This window comes from Phodopus roborovskii, unplaced genomic scaffold (genome assembly GCF_943737965.1).
Source record: "Phodopus roborovskii unplaced genomic scaffold, PHOROB, whole genome shotgun sequence".
In the NCBI taxonomy this organism is placed as follows: domain Eukaryota; kingdom Metazoa; phylum Chordata; class Mammalia; order Rodentia; family Cricetidae; genus Phodopus; species Phodopus roborovskii.
Window position 1 is genome coordinate 6,038,012 of NW_026126629.1, and position 16,077 is coordinate 6,054,088.

The window sequence follows — 16,077 nt, forward strand, 5'->3', positions numbered from 1 at the left end:
TGCAGAAAGTGTTCCCCATAGGTCACATGGAATAAACTCTCTAGGTAACTCCACTCTGGGCTGGGCTGAGGCCCCATGCAGCCCTCTGTCACTGCAGGTGCATGGAAGCCACACCTTCACCGACACAGGGTGCTGGCTCATCCCCAGGAATAGGAAACTGCCACTCATTAGCATGAAATCTCCCATAACCTGGAGGTTCTTGTTTGTCTCTTAGCCATCTTCCCAGGCTGGGAGTGTAAAACTGTTGGGTGTTGTTCTTGAATCCCCATAGAAAAGTAGGTCTTTGGAAGGCAGGAAGGTTGTCGCCTGCTTGAGCTCTGTGATTACAGCCTAGTATTAGAGTCTCCTTCCATGAAACTATGTCCAGTTCAGAATGAGATTTTATCTGAGGTTAATTTGCATTTAGTCAAAATCAGAGACAGCTCTGAAACCAGACCCCAGACAGAAATAAGAGCAGGTACTGATTAACCAAATGTTGGGAAACTTAAATTTGAAAAAACAATTTATGTTTCTCTTGTGTTTCATCTTTTCCAGGTCTGTGGTTTCCGACTCGTGGGAGGACCTGCGTGGTACCCAGCCCCACACATGACTTAATGAATAAGGTCAGAGTCAGCCTTCACTTTTTATTATTGCAGATCTTTGCTCTTAGTTGACCTGTTTACTTTCAAGCTTGTGTCAGCACCACTTCTTTAAAAAATGTATTTAACATGACCGCGGCTGGTATTCCAGAGACATACAAGGAATCATGTGGCTAACACTGTATCGAGGAAAAGAAATGGGGTAAATTTACTTGGGGAAGAATGGCAGTCACAGAATGCTGGGTGGAAAAGGCCATTCCTCTTGTTTCACAAGAAAATTGTGCTTGAAGAATCAGATCCCATCTCAAGTGTCTTTTCCTTGAGTGCAGGGGGTGGGGGGAAACAGCCCAAGAATTAGATAAGCTTTGGCCAGAGTGGGCAGGGAGGGGTGAGCAGGTGGATGGAGGTTTCCTTGGTTTGCTGATAAGTCCTCTGGGCTGCCCTTCGTCCTAGAGGAGTGTGGTCATAGCAATCACCCTGTTTGGGATGCCGGGCTATAATTATGAAGCTGGTTTGTTTTCAGCATTAGAGCAACAGTTTCCGTTTGTCTCTGCATCTAAGGCTGTGTCAGCACTTTCCTTTCTGTGTTTATTATTTTTAGCATCTTAAAAGCTCACCATAAAAAAGGGGGTTTCTGCTTTCTGGCTGTGGGGTAGTGTGCAGGCCTGGCCTGGGTCTGCTGGAGTCTATGAACGTGCTGGCTGGCAACAGCGGGGTCTTTTGAATGCTGTCTTTGTGCCTCCCTTGCCTGTGGCCTCTGGCCTGTTGTCTAGGTACTATGGTTGGGCTGGTGCTGTCTGATGGTAGCCAATACTAATATTACAGGGCCCGGTGCCCAAGCTCTCCCTTGGGAGCCCCCAGTCCCGCTGTCTCTGTTCCCCAGCCCTCCCTCCAGGGCTGTCACCCCTCTCTTATCAGAAAACAATGCTGGAAATTTATGGACTGTCACACACAAAAAAGGGGGGGGGTAACTTAAGAATCTTGAGAAGTGTGGTTCTTAAAAACAAAATGTAATGATTAATATTTCCCATGCTGCTAACATAGATAACTCTTTATTAATTAATGTTCCCCTTACACAGATGCAACTTTTCAGTGAACCCCAATTTGTACAACATGCAAAATTACAGCTGTGCTGTTTGAGGATGAGAAGGGTAGCTATGAGGCCCCCAGTTCAGCTTCCTCATTATCGATCCCCAATTATACTGTCATCTAAGTCCTCCTCACCATTGCACAACCCCAGCGACCTCAGAATACCCATGCACTTCCTTTGGTTTCAGACACTGAAGCCATGGAAGTTTCTCTACATGCCTGAGGCATGAAGCCTTAGACCTAAAGGAGCAATCTACAAATTCATTTTTACGTATTTCTACAAAAGGCATCATCAGTCTATAGCAATTGGTGTATAGGAATTGGTGTAATCATTATTACCTCAAGAAGAAGGGGGATTGGCCAGGGAATGGAAACATAAGAGAATTATCTGGCATGACATGGTGCTATTCCTTTCTAGAAGTGTGCCCCACATAGCCTGTTTCAAAACTACCTGTGCACTCTAGCCTACAAATTATCATTCCATGAACAAAACAGATAAAGAGGAAAAGAGCATAGAAAATGACTAGACCTTTAGTGAATGAAAAGACCACAGCCAGACACTTGCATCTGGACACCTTCTTATAGCTCTCTGGGTTGCCTTGTGGCCCTGGTCCTCAGCACAGTCTCTGAAGTTTGGGGAAATATTCTGTCTGTGTGTCCATGCAGTGCCTTCTTTGCCCAATAATCACACACCTAAAATAACTGGAAAGCTCCACCTATTTTTTAATCTTCATATACTCATTGGATGCTTGTCAAAGACTGTAAAATGCAAGGTTCTATTGTTCATCCCCATAGAGACTGAGCTTGAAAAGTGGGTCTCTACTACCTACAAAACAGCAGCTCCTGGACTCTGCCATTTGCTCTTGGCTAACTAACTGCCCTGGCCCTGCACCCTACAGCAACATTTGACCTTCTCTCAAGTCTCTTCCTCAGCCTGAAACACCAGACAATTCCCCTTAAATCTCTCCATGCCTTTGTTTAGAGTTTGGCAGTAAAGTGGACGGTGACACTGTGTGTTGAAATGCAGCTAAGGACTTAGACCAATGAAGAGGAGACTCGAGGCGCATGATGGGAAAACTGATGAGAAGCAGGCTAAAGTTTATGAAAAGGAAGTGACCCATGAAGGTGTCTCAGGGAGTGGAACAGGAAGGACACAAAGACACCCAAATGTCCCAGCCAGCCTTTGAGGCCATAGTACTTTTCCTCACACAGGACCAACAGCCTGGAACTTGAGAGATTTCCCAACAAAGGGCCAAAGCAAAGTCTACCCCAACACATCCTTGGGAATACAAATTTAGTTCACTAATGAAGCTATGGTAAAACTGAATCATCTGTAAAACATTTTTTTAAATAACCAGAACATTTTTTAACCCACACATGCCGTATTTTGCCTGAACATGACGCAAATTTCCTAATCAAACCAAATTTAATTTAGCAGATTTTCTTCCAACCAGCTTAGCATGCTTAAGAGCAGAAATGGAATTATGTAATATAAGAATTGGAGCAGCATTTGCTTCCTTATCATTCTACTTGTTTCAAGTCATTAAGTGTCAGATTAACCAAATGGAAAATACCAAGACAGAAAGTGCCTCTCTTTTCCACTCCAGTGACAGGGAATATTATCTTCCTAGAACCAGGGTTTTTGACATGTCCCACCCCCAAATCTCACTCCTACCCCCTACCAGTGCAACATGTGGTTTCTGTCATTCAAGAGAATGAGAGTAAGGGTAAAATGTCAATACTTGAAATCTAGTCTATGGATATTTTCCCCATTATTTTCTTTTTACCATTTAAATGATATACCTAATATAACAAAACTTAGCCAATTAATATAACCAAACTCAGTCAACTATGATTCTTATATCTGCAATCTTAGCATTTGAGAGGATGCAGCAGAATTCTCCATGAATTCAAAGCTAGCCTGGGCTACATAGTGAGTTACAGGCTAGCCTAGATTGCATAGTAAGTTCCCCGTGTGTGTGTATGTGTGTGTGTGTGTGTGTGTGTGTGTGTGTGTAAAAGTACATTTTTACACATACACATATGGATGGGTGGGTGGATGGATGGGTGGATGGATAGATAAATGATTGATAGATAGATAGATAGATAGATAGATAGATAGATAGATAGATAGATAGATAGCAGATTAGGAAAATGGCATAGTAAAATAGTAAAGTGCATGAAGACCTGAGTTTGGTCCACAGCATCTTCATAAAATACCAGACCAAGTGGCATGCACTCTAATCACATCACTGTGAGATGACACAGAGTGACAAAGTTGGATCTTTAGGGCTCACTAGTTTTCCAGTCTAGATCGCAATGACAGATCCTGTCTCAAAGAACAAGGTGTATAGTTCCTGAGAAATGATATAAGAGGTTGACCTCTGAACTCCACACACATGAGCATGCATGCACACCACCCACCCTCTCATATATGTATGCATAGATGTGTATATATAATAAAAAATATTTATATGTATTGTGTTATATATGCATATATAATCAAATTCACAGAAGTTGGGCGTAGAATGCCAGTTGCTAAGGCTTGGGAAGTCAGTAATAGGAAAATTCTATTAATGGATATGAAGTGCATGAAAATGATACCAATGGACAAGATGAGTAAGCTGCAAGCAAATGCAACACAACATTGTATACCATTTCTCTGCAATTCCCACCTGCACATAACAAAGAGGGTAGATTTCATATTAAATGTTCAGACCACATTAAAAATTAAATTAAAAGTAATGTTAGATGAAACAAAGAAAATAAAGAGGACAGCTGTTCTGTAGAACAGTCTAGACCTCAAGCAGGCTGCCTGCAGGCTCATGCCTGTGGAGTCTCCTCATGGCCTTGCTTCCCATCATCACTTTCAGGATGAATTTCTCAAGAACTGTTCTGAGCTTGCTCTGTCTCTAATCTCTTCCCACTCTTCCTTGAGCCTCACCTATCTAACTCCCCCCACACACTACATCTGCTCTTGATAGTTTTTGTTTGTTTGTTTGTTTTAAGCAGCATCATGAGCATATTCAAACAATGCATTCCTGGACAGTGTTTAAGAAGGGAGGTACCCTGTTGGGAGTTTTCCCATTCCACTTTCCTCCAACTATTTTCTCTAGTGTTGCTATTGAGCTCAAAGAAACCAAGGCACAGGACAGCCACCACTTCATCCACATGATGCTTCCATTCCTTCTTTCTAGGAGATGGAAGGTGGCAGGGAGCCACGGCTGAAGGCTACACTGGCCCAGTGATAGGGCTGACCTTAACTAGGCCTGCCAATCTGAAGCTAATCAATGAACCCTATCAGCTAAAAGCTTTGTAAACAGAAAACTTGTGAAGAAAATTTAGAGACTGCCATAAGAGGAAACCATACAAACCCAGTGCATGAACAGTTTCATTTTGTAGCAGGAGACAGGGTTCTCTATCATCAGTATCCATTCTTCCTGAGTTGCTGTTCTTAGCAGTTGGCTGCCTCCTCCAAGCTTCTTGGTTCAAGGTACCTTCTGGAGCTCTGGTCTTCACATGGAATTCTAGACAACAGAAAAGTTGGGTTGTGGGGGTAAAAGCACCATGTCTTTTGTTTTGGTTTGGTTTTTTCCATTTCATGATCGTGCCAGAATCCCAACCCTACAATTTACCTGCGGTGCTATCCACTGACTCTTAGCTGCAGAGGAGCTGGAAAGCACAGCTGGATGGAGGAATTTAGGAACTAGTCCTGAAGGAACATCCAGACACAAGCCTAATCCCAGTTAGGCAGCTGATGGAGGCTCTTCGTGAGAGCAGGTGCATCAGCTACTTATTTGTGCAGTTTATACCCTTGAGGAGAATGCAGATGCATCTATCTGCATGTGTGATGGGTGCATATTCATAAGCACATGCACCTATATTCAGGGACTCCCACCTAGACACCAGCTAAGCTTTAAAGAAAGGGATGTAGACAAATGAAAGTTTCTTGGTCTCTTTCTAATCAGGAAATCGGTAAGATTCCCATGATACAATCTTTCAGGAGCACATAAATAATGCATGGCTACACACACACACACACACACACACACACACACACACACACACACACACACACAAGAAAAAACAAAAACAAAAGCAGCACACACTTTCAGAGCTTCACCAGCAGCAAGGATTTTCAAACACTAATATCCATGAGAATAAAAAAAGAAGAAAGTAGGCAAAAGTACAGGATTTTCAAGGGAATAGGACAATCAAGGAATAGTCATGAGAAACTACACTGAAGAAAATGGCAAAGTGAGGATGGGAAGCAGCCACCGTTTGTCTTCCTTTCCTTTCTCCCTCCCCCCTGCTCTACACCTTCCATCTTCCCCTTCCTCCCCTCATCCTTCCTTCCTTCGCTTCCTCACTTTCTTCCCTCTTACCTTCCCCTTCTTTCCATTTTGGGAGCCATAGCTGCATGCATTTTCCAACTGTATTTCCATAAGCTGTTCATTTTATAGGCATCCAAATGACAAAGAATTTATCCCAAACCATCATCACACCCTTTCTGCTAAGCCAGAGGCAGGCAGGTGATATCTTGCCACTGAAGCTGACAGAGTCAACGTCTGTCTGTGGTGTTGACAGGAGTCTTCTTTGTGACTGTTTGGGATTCCTCCTACCGTAGTACGTTACACTCCCTGGTAAGCACACTTCCCTATGCATAGGATCCACAGGGCTGGGTAAAAATGACCCAAGCCTGTCAGTATAAACTCTATTGTTATTTATGTTTAATGTTTATTTTTCATTTTATGTTATAAATCAGCTAGAGTTGTATAAACTTGGATTTGTGCTTATAACCCCTTATATTTGCATTTTGGAAGGTGGACGTTAGCCTGTCTGCTCACCTACTGTTGGCAAGGAGCAGGCTGGTTGCAGCCACTGCCTGCAACTCCAGGTGTCTTTATGTAGCTTGCTGAGGCAGGTGCTGTGATTTCTGCTGTAATAGCCTAGATCATGTCTCTAATTAAAGATAAATGCCTGGATGCTTGTATAGTAAAAGTATGAAGGCATACATGGGAAAAACATCAACTGTAGCCCCGTGGTTAGAGTGCTGAGAGAAGGAAAGAGAGGAAAGCCGGGTCATTAGTGGTTTGCTATACATTACACCTTATTGAGGGATGAAGCATATGTGGGCGGTGGGCAGGTTTGTGTGTGATGGTGCCCTGCCTTTTGTCAAAGCTGCCTTACAATTTAAATGCCCTTCTTTGCAGCAACATGGTTTGAATCCTTGAAATGAAGTTATTACTTTTAGTTTTGAGAAGTTTATGTTTCTGGAAGTGTAGCACCTATTAGAATTATCCAGAAGGCTTCTTGACACAGTGCCCTGGTTCCCACATATGGTTTGAGATTCAGCAGGTTGTGAGACCAGCTAAGAACCTACGTCCTCACAAGTTCCCTTGTGGTGTGGCAGTTGCTGATCCAAAGACCACACCTTGGGGACACTGATCTGAGAGAATTGTTCAGGGTGGTTGCTCACTGTCATTCATTAGGCCAATGTTTGCTTGGTAGCTAAGTATTTGGCTCAGTTCTGGAGCTAGCCAAAGTGTCCACCATGGAAAAATGAAGATGTTCTGCCTGGTGGAAAGGAGTCAGGACTACCCTGTGCAGATGAGCTGGTGTTGTTACCGGTGCCCACTGGAGCCCTGCAAGTGGCAGCCAAAGAAACAGATCATGTCTGCACAGTATCTCAGTGCTGCTTTGGTGGAAACATGTACAGTGTGCACGGAGATAGGCAGGACCCTCAGACACAGACTGGAACCGAGGCAGGAAATAAGACAAGGCTTCCTGAGGGATGGTAGGACTCACTGAGTCTGGAAAGGGGGAGAGATGTTATCTGGGGAGTGGAGAGAGACGTGGCAGGCACATAAAGCAAATGGCACACATAGAAGACACCAAGTGTAAGGTGAGAGGCATAATGCAATTGTTACAGACTAGGTAAAAACTTTAGGCTGGCAGGGTCAGAGCTGATCACCAGCACCAAGACTGTGAAAGTCTGCTTAGGATTCTCACATTGGACCTGGTAACAGGGGAGGACAGTTGTAAAAACTAGACAGACAGGACTAGACAGATAGTTTGAGAACACTGGCTGCTCATTCAGAGGATCCAGGTTCAATTCCCAGCACCCACATAACAGCTCACAAGAGTCTGCTACTCCAGTTCCAGGGGATCTGATGCCCTCTTCTGGCTTCTGTGGGCACTGTGTGCACGTGGTACACAGTCATGCACTCAGGCACACACATACATACACATAAAAGAAATACATATGTATTTTAGAAAGGAAGGAAGGAAGAGGGAGGGACGGAGGGAGGGAGGGAAGGAAGGAAGAAAGGAAGATTAGATACAGCAGTGGTTTGACCCAGTTTTATATATATCTCAGCAAGAGTCCTGTGATTAAGGTATGTCACACATGGGTTGGAGATGAGATTGACCACAGTAGGCCAGATAGGTAGCTATTTGTTAACCTCTGTGTGAATTCATGAAGGCTGAATTCAGGCAGTTCCAATGTGAGTGGAGGGTGATGGCGGAAACTCAGGGACTAAGCAGAAAACAGAATTGGTGAACACAAGGATGGATAAACTGCAGGGAGGGAGAGAAGGATTGCCAAGTGGAGGCTTTCCTGGGCATGTTCCCCATTACTTAGAAGATTAGACACACCATACTTCTCACTGGCCAAGGGGCATCAATGTTCATCAAATCAAACATTGATTTCCTTAAACATTGGATTTTAAAGACTGGGGTTCTTTTCTTGTCTAAGGATAATGTATCTTCCTGTCTTAGTCATTGTATTTTTCTCATATCTTATTTGCCTTGGTCTAGCATTGACTGACTGTCCTCTCCAACAGAACCAGGTGCCTCAAGACACCTGCCATGCTCTTCCTTTGCCTCTTAAAAGCTCCAGTTATACCCTGTCATTGAGGCTGACCCGAGCATATCACTTAACCAAAAGCACCTCGGGGAAGAAAGAGTCTCTTGGCTTATGATCCCAGAGGAATAAGAGGCTATCACGGGAGAAAGGCAAAGTAGCAGTGACAGGCATGGTGGCAGGAGCTGAGAACTCACCCCGTCAACCTCGTGTATGAAACAGAGAGTGAACTGGAAGTGGTGTGAGGCTTTTAATCTCACAGCCCCACCCCCAGTGACATACTTTCTCCAGCAAGGCTACTCCACCTTACCGTCCCCAAACAATACCACCAGTTAGAGACCACGTGTTAAACAGGGATCCTACTGGAGACATTTTCATTCAAATCACCACGACCCCCTTCAAACCCAGTCCCGACTCCCCTTTCTGCTTTCCTGCTTTCCCCACAGCCCTTCTTGACCCATTGTGTGTGAGGCATTCATTTTGTCAGTGGCCCCTTGTTTGTTCCTTTGTTGCTGTTATTTGTTGATTTGTTTCAACTTGATTTGAGGTAAGGATGTACTGTGCTTCTCAAGCTGCTCTGGAAGACCTGTCCTCAAGTGATCCTCCAATCCTGTTCTCCCAGGCGTGTGCCACCAGGCCAGATGTGTTTTCAGATTCTCTACACTGAGATGTAAGTCTCTTGTCAGTGGGCACAGAAACCTGATGAGTTTCTTTATAGATATCTGAACACCAACGGCATGCTGTTTTGTGATTTTTCCCATCATCTTGATAACTAGATATCCCCTCATTTGGAGAGCCATTGAATAGTCAGCTTGTTGTTGTTTTTATAACCGTTTCCTTAAAATGCTCTCTTTACATGCTTTCCTTAAAACACTTTATTTTCTAGAAATAAGTCAAACTAGGACTTATCTAGACTGCTTGATTTTTCTATCATGAGTGTGTAGAGCCTTTACTATTTGCCAGCAGTGTAATAGTATGACTTTGGGTGAACTTGGGACAAAGTCTGAATTTGAGGAATGAGAGGAATCCTATAGCATTTACCTGGACAGAACAAAACAAAACAAACAAACAAACAAACAAAAAACACAAAGGTTTGTTTGTCAAAAGCATGCTCATCTTTCATGAAATAACTAGTTACCTAGTTTATGTTAAACACACATTTTAAGTGTAGTCAGTAATGTTGTGTGACCCTTTTCCATAGCATGTACAATGGCAACCATGGTAACCATCCCCACACAGACCACACTAGTGATTCTAGTTTTTCTAGAAATGTGAGGAGTCCATCCCAAAGCCAGCAATGTCTGCTTTGCAATGAACTTCCTCCTACCAGCAGTTAGAGAGCTATCAGCTGCCTCGGAAAAACCTGTGCTCACATAAGTAATCTTTGCTCTGTGTGAAGCACTATGCTCTGCCAGTGGGAGGTAGCATCAGTGATGCATCCCTGAAGAAATGTTCAATGCATACATGTGCCACAATGCATGCCCTAAGCAGATAAGTAACAATTCCACTTAGCTGTTGCTAGTTGTGTCGTGAGCAAATCCAAATAAAAGACAAAGCCAAGGTTTTGGCTTTGGATACCTGGCAGCCTTTGATAAGGAGGATGGAGTTGTAGCAAGCAGGTTTACTTTCTGCACTGGGAAAGAGAGAAAGGGTGAAGGGTGTAATTAGTAAAGATTTCTAACAGCAGCAGCTTCAGATTTTCCCTGTTGCCATTATTATATGAAACGTGGTTTTGCTCCTGACTGTTGCTGTGTTATGGCTTATTAATACACATTTCAAAATTTGTCACTTCTTCTTTAGACCTTGACCCAGTACGATAGCCTCAAAGTCAAAATTACTCAGGGAGGAATAACCAGGAAGGATGGCAAAATGTAGACAGCCAAAAACCAAAAGTTAGACAGTTCCCTGGTCTGTTACAACTGTTAACTATTAGCTGGGGGAGGACCGATCACTTGTTTCCCTTGAAGTGAAGCATTTAATTTGGCAGATGCTTTGTCAACAGTAACCAGGTTGAGGCCTGCGTGGCAGCTCTTCACCGTATGCTGTAGGCATTTCTAGTGTGATTTCTGTCATAAATACTGTCAGGTGCTCTCCCTCCGTTCATCTTCTTGACTCTCATCGCCCACTGACAGCACCTGCTGTGGTGTTAAGTGTACAGTATGCACATAGCATTATCTATCTAATATATAGAAGTGTCATTTTGACTTCCACTTATACTGAATCCAGTGCTGATTGAATTAGAAAACACATTAACAAGGAGTTGAACACTCACATCAAACACAGCAGCAGACATACCAACTTGCAACTGTAGAACAATTGGGGAAAGGAGATGATCTGTAAGCTTTTGGTTTTGCCATGAATATAGTTATTTCTACTTACCAGCTATGGATTGAAAACAACATACCCTACTTTAAGCAAACCTTACATGGTAGCATGAATATTTACAGAACAAATAAATTGAATGGAAAATATTCATTTAGCAAAATCTGTGCATTCAAAATATCTGCTTTCTGAAATATGTCCCAAAATCAGCTTAAGATGTCTTCTCTACCCAGTGCTGCCTGAGGCCCAGCTGAAGTATAGCAAGCCCTCATTTGCTCAGACACTGAACTAGCTGAGTGTGCATTCGAGAGAAGTGGGAGATGATAACCTGTGATGACAATGTGGTAAAATAGTTGGGCATTGTCTCCCAGGCTTCATTTCTAAGCCTGCCTGTTTCAATACATTCTTAAGGCTTCCTGGGAGGAATCTGCTCTGGTACATAGCAGCTATTTGTGTTTCTGGACACTAGAACTGGGGACTCTGTGGTGCTGTCCTTTGCTACTCAAAGTATGCTTAGTGGCCTAGGGACTTGACAGAGCTGTATACCATCCCTGCCTTGCCATCTGATAACTTAGAACCTACACTCGAAGAAGATCCCAGGGATTTTTTATGCACTGTCAAGTTAAGGCTGCCTGGGTCAACACTTCATGCCTCTGCCACCATCCAGCGGGTGCTGATGCTGCTGTACAATCTTCGAAGAACAGCCTTCCATGTGCACAGCTCCTTTCTGGCTTGGAGTGTGAAGGGGCTGACATTTTAAGGGATAGAGATGCCAGCCCTCAGTAGAGAGAAAAAAACATCTGGAACATATGATTAGGAGCTGAAGTTGGCTGAAGCCACACAGGAAGCTGTCATGGTAACACTGTCTGTGGGTCACCTAAAGATGCTCTGATGTCATTTTATTGAAACCTGGACGCCAGTGAGCCTGCTTTTAAAAACTCCAGGAGAGTAAAATGTGTAGCATATAGGTAGCAGGGAACAAAGATGTAGCACTCATGGAATTTGCTCATGGTTGCTGTGCTGGGGCTAGCCTGAGACTCACTGTTGAATACACTCAGGGTTTCTATTGCAGAAGGCAGAAGGAGAGCCTTGAGAGATGTTCCTAGAGGCTTTGATCTTTTCTCAGGAAGATTAGGGATCATGCTGTGTAATAAAATGAGCTTCCGGCTAAGCTCACATGCTGTTTGGCCACAGGAGACACCAACTCATCTGACAAGAATGACTCCACCGGGATGTTCTGAACCAAGACTTTGATAATAATGATGGAAGAGAAAGAACATCCACAGTCACATCTCTTGGTCCCCAGACAACTGTCCCCTACTGCCATCAGCTCTCAGCTCAAAATAGAGAGCTGAAGGAAGACTGCCATGCCCGAGAGGTAGAGAGCTAAAGTCAAAAGCTGGTGGCCAGAGGTTCGAGAGGAGCCTAGACTTTACTCACTTGGTTACCCAAGGAGCCTGGTAAAACAGGCCTAGAAACAGAAGTAAACACAATGTACAAATACTTTCTTGTTGGGTATATGTAGATTAGAGTCAGGAAAGAAAAAATAAAGCTTTTCAACTTTGTGCCATTTTTCTTAGTGGCCTTAGAGACACTGCAGTTTGCTACCTTGGATTGCATGTTAAAGGTCTATCTCAGGCTCACTCTCCTGGCTAAGTGATTAAGGATATAAGGTGAGATGGGGTTCCTACGTCTGTGTCTCCCCAAGTCATTTTGTCAACAATGTTTTTTACATTCCTCTCTGCCTTCCTACTCTAATAACCATGCTTCGTATTTGTTGAGAATTGTATTTCTTACAGACTTCTGAGATGTATTTTCTTGACCATATGCTGTAATCCAGTATTGTCTGCTAAATATGCAATGTCACAAAGGTAATATTGAATTTTCTGTAACTACATTGAAAGAGAAAACAATCAAGTGAAGCTGATGTTGACACTGTAGTTCTGAGGCCACAAAGATGACCCTGGGTAAGAGTGCTTGCTGCACAAGAATAAGGGTCTGAGTTCAGATTCATGTGAAAAATCCAGGTGTGGCCGTGCAGTCCTGTAACTCCAGCATGATTGGGGCCAGAAATGAGAGAATCACTGGGGCTTTCTGGCTGCCAAGCTGCCTCCAGGTTCAGTAAGGGGCCCTGGCTCCAGGGGATGGAGAAGGACAGAGCGGAACATAGAAATCCTCCATGGTCTCTGCATGCACACATAAGTGCACACACCACACACATTACACAGTGCTCTCCCCCATCCCCGCCTCCCCTGAATGCACACATAGGTGCACACACCACACATACATATGTGTTCTCTCTCTCTCTCTCTCTCACACACACACACACACTTTATCTTTATATAGCTCAGTATCCAAAATGCCATTATAAAAACAGTTGCTGTGGGATGCATTGATGAGGCGAGTCACAGGTCTGCAATCAGACACATATCACACTTGGAACATAACTTACTCTGAGTACAGCTGGTTTGTGGTTACTGACTGAACAGCTCAGACTTCAGAACAGTTGTTTCTCACGTTTGGAGTCAAGTTCTTTTAAAGGAACATGTAAAACAAAGAAACAAACAGAACCTGTGGACCTTTCTCCTGGAGAAGGGAAACCCTGTGACCATATAATCTTACATAGATTTGGGGGCGAATGGGGACTTACAAAGTCCTAGAAATCCAGCTTAGGCTAAAAATCATCTCAAACTGCCATAATGCTATTGCCAGCCTCACATTAAAAAAAAAAAAAAAAAAAAAAAAAAAAAAAGTTGACTATTTAGATTTTATGAGTTGCCTCACAAGAATGTTTTGTATTGTTCTTATACATGAAAATAAATGTCATTTTGAAAAAGCAAATGCTAAATACAAGAAATTCTTCACAAATTTAAATTATTGACTATAAACCTACCTGCCAAACTCATCTGTCCTATTCTCTTTGAGATTCCCTCCTGGGATGGTCACACTGAGAGAGGGGCTGCTCTCAGGCTTCCTGTGGAAGGGTTAGGGAGAGACAATATCTTTGGGGTCATAGTGTTAGGTCACTCTGGAGGTACGCTAGCTCTCCAGCCTGTCCAGTGAGATGGAGACTGGGCATTGCCTGGGAAGGGAACAGTAGGGTCTCTTGCCTTGGTATAATTCACACACCAGAGACTGCCTCTTTTCTGCCACTAGACACCATCTCCAGCCCCTCCATTTTCAAAAAGCTACATCTATAGCGCTTCCCTCATCGAGAGCTGGGAGTGGGGGAGGAAAGCAGGACAAGGACACACACAGATGAGATGGTTCTTGTTCTCACTTAGTGACGGATATTCTGCTTTCAAAATCCATTTGCCAAGACATGGAGAAAGGAAACAAGGAGCTAGCCACCCGGTCCACCTGCAGCACTGACCTCAGGTTCACAGTTGCAAAGCCAACTGCTGCTCAGACTGGACAGATAAGGGGCAAGTAGATCCTAAAGACGGTGGAAATTTGGATTTCTAAATACAGTTACTCCTGTTTAAAATGATGGCGTTACTATTTTATTTGACACTGATATTTACAGTTAACACTTCATCTCGGTGTTACATGACTATTGGGGGTATTGTGTTTTCTGCTAGATTCTGGGAGAGCTGTGTTTCTTTTTTGTGTTTTATAGTACTAGGGATTGAATCCAGGGCCTGGTCTTTTCTGTGATCCCAACCCCAGCCCTCTTCTCACCTTTTACTTTGAGAAAGGATCTCACTAAATTAATTTTTATTAACATTGACTGAGTTCCCCTCATGCTGATCTTGAACTTTGATATTGGATAAACCATATTATTTCATATTTGATGTTCATGTCTCAGTATAACGTCATTGAACTATGAGTATTACATCCTTTCTTATTAGTGTATAGTATTGGTTACATGAAAATACAGCAATTTTGTTTATTTGTGGTCTTGCAAAATAGTAGAAAATAGTGTTGCTCACAACTGGGAACTGTGAGGAGTCATGTGTATCATTTTACTAATATACCTAGCAGTAGGTTTGCTGTGTCATAGGTATGTACATGTTTAACTGTATTAAAAACTTTTTATGGATTAATATTGTTCTTTAGCAATTTTGTGCATGTAAATCACTCACGTGGATTATCCTAACCCCATCATCCTCTTGTATCTGTTGCTCCTCCCCATCAACCTCTTCTTCTCTTTTCTACTTTTTGTTTTCTTATGTGACTTACTGTGTTTAGCCAAGGCCATCTATTCATTGGAAGTGGTGGGCTCACCACTGTCCATATAACTAACCCCCTAGAATCTACTGGTAGTCGTCAGGGTGTGGTAGGACCACATGAGTCGCTCCCAAGTATATGATTGACTGCTGACAAGTTCAGCCTTCTACAGGCTCAGTTCAAGCAGCCTCTGCTGCTGTGGGATCATGTTTTCAATGGCTGTATCATGCCCTGAAAAAAACAGCATTTTGCATCCCCTTTCTTCTCTTTCTTCTGATTTTTTAGTTCTGTCTACTTCACAAAGCTCTCTGAGCTTTAGAGGGGTGGTACAAATGCTCTACTTAGGGCAAGGTACTCAGTTGTACCATGGAGCTCTTCATTTCCTGCCATTCATTGCCTCTGATGGAGGCTGAGTATAGCATTTGTCTCTGGGCACAAATATAAATACTTAGAAGGCAATTTGATGCTATGTCAATTAGCTAAATAATAGTAGTAGGTTCCTTCCCTCCTAGGCTCTGTGACATCCTCAGAAATGTTTATTTGACAATGCTTACAATACCAGAAATGTATTCTGTCCTGTAGAGCAGCTCTCAAATGCAACCCAATGGTAGCTGGCTACCCCCATATCTCCCATGCTACTGTTGCTCACCAGTGTGCACATCTTACCTGGCAGGATGACATTGTACTTCTTAGTTTACAGTTAGGTCTCTGATGCCTTTTTCTCCCCAGTATCCCGCACAGCACTTTCCCACACTATGGAAACCATCCAGCAGGGAGAAATCTTTGGCTCAGTTCCAGATTGATCTCTCTGTACCTTGCAACTTATGTGCGTGATATCTTTAGTAACTGAGTCTTGCCATCTGGTTCTTGTGGGCAACCAAGAGGAATGGCAAGAACCTGTATTGTTTAGAGGGTTTATGGGGCCTCTCTGGCCAACACCTGGTGCTCAGGCAAAGAGTAGTGCCATCAAGTCATGCAGGAGATGTCCCTTCTAACTCAAGTTTTGTTGACATGTGAAGTTTAATGAGCTTAAAGAGTAGTATATTTCCATCT

The 16,077-nt window shown here is 43.2% G+C and overlaps 1 protein-coding gene across 1 annotated transcript in view; it reads left to right on the forward strand.

The window, feature by feature from the left end:
• The first annotated feature begins 527 nt into the window (after positions 1-527).
• Thrb (thyroid hormone receptor beta) overlaps positions 528-16,077 on the forward strand; it is a 183,054-nt gene continuing 167,504 nt past the window's right edge. Inside the window, 1 exon segment of the mRNA XM_051206818.1 lies at positions 528-602. The gene's annotated coding sequence lies outside the window, so the exon portion shown is untranslated.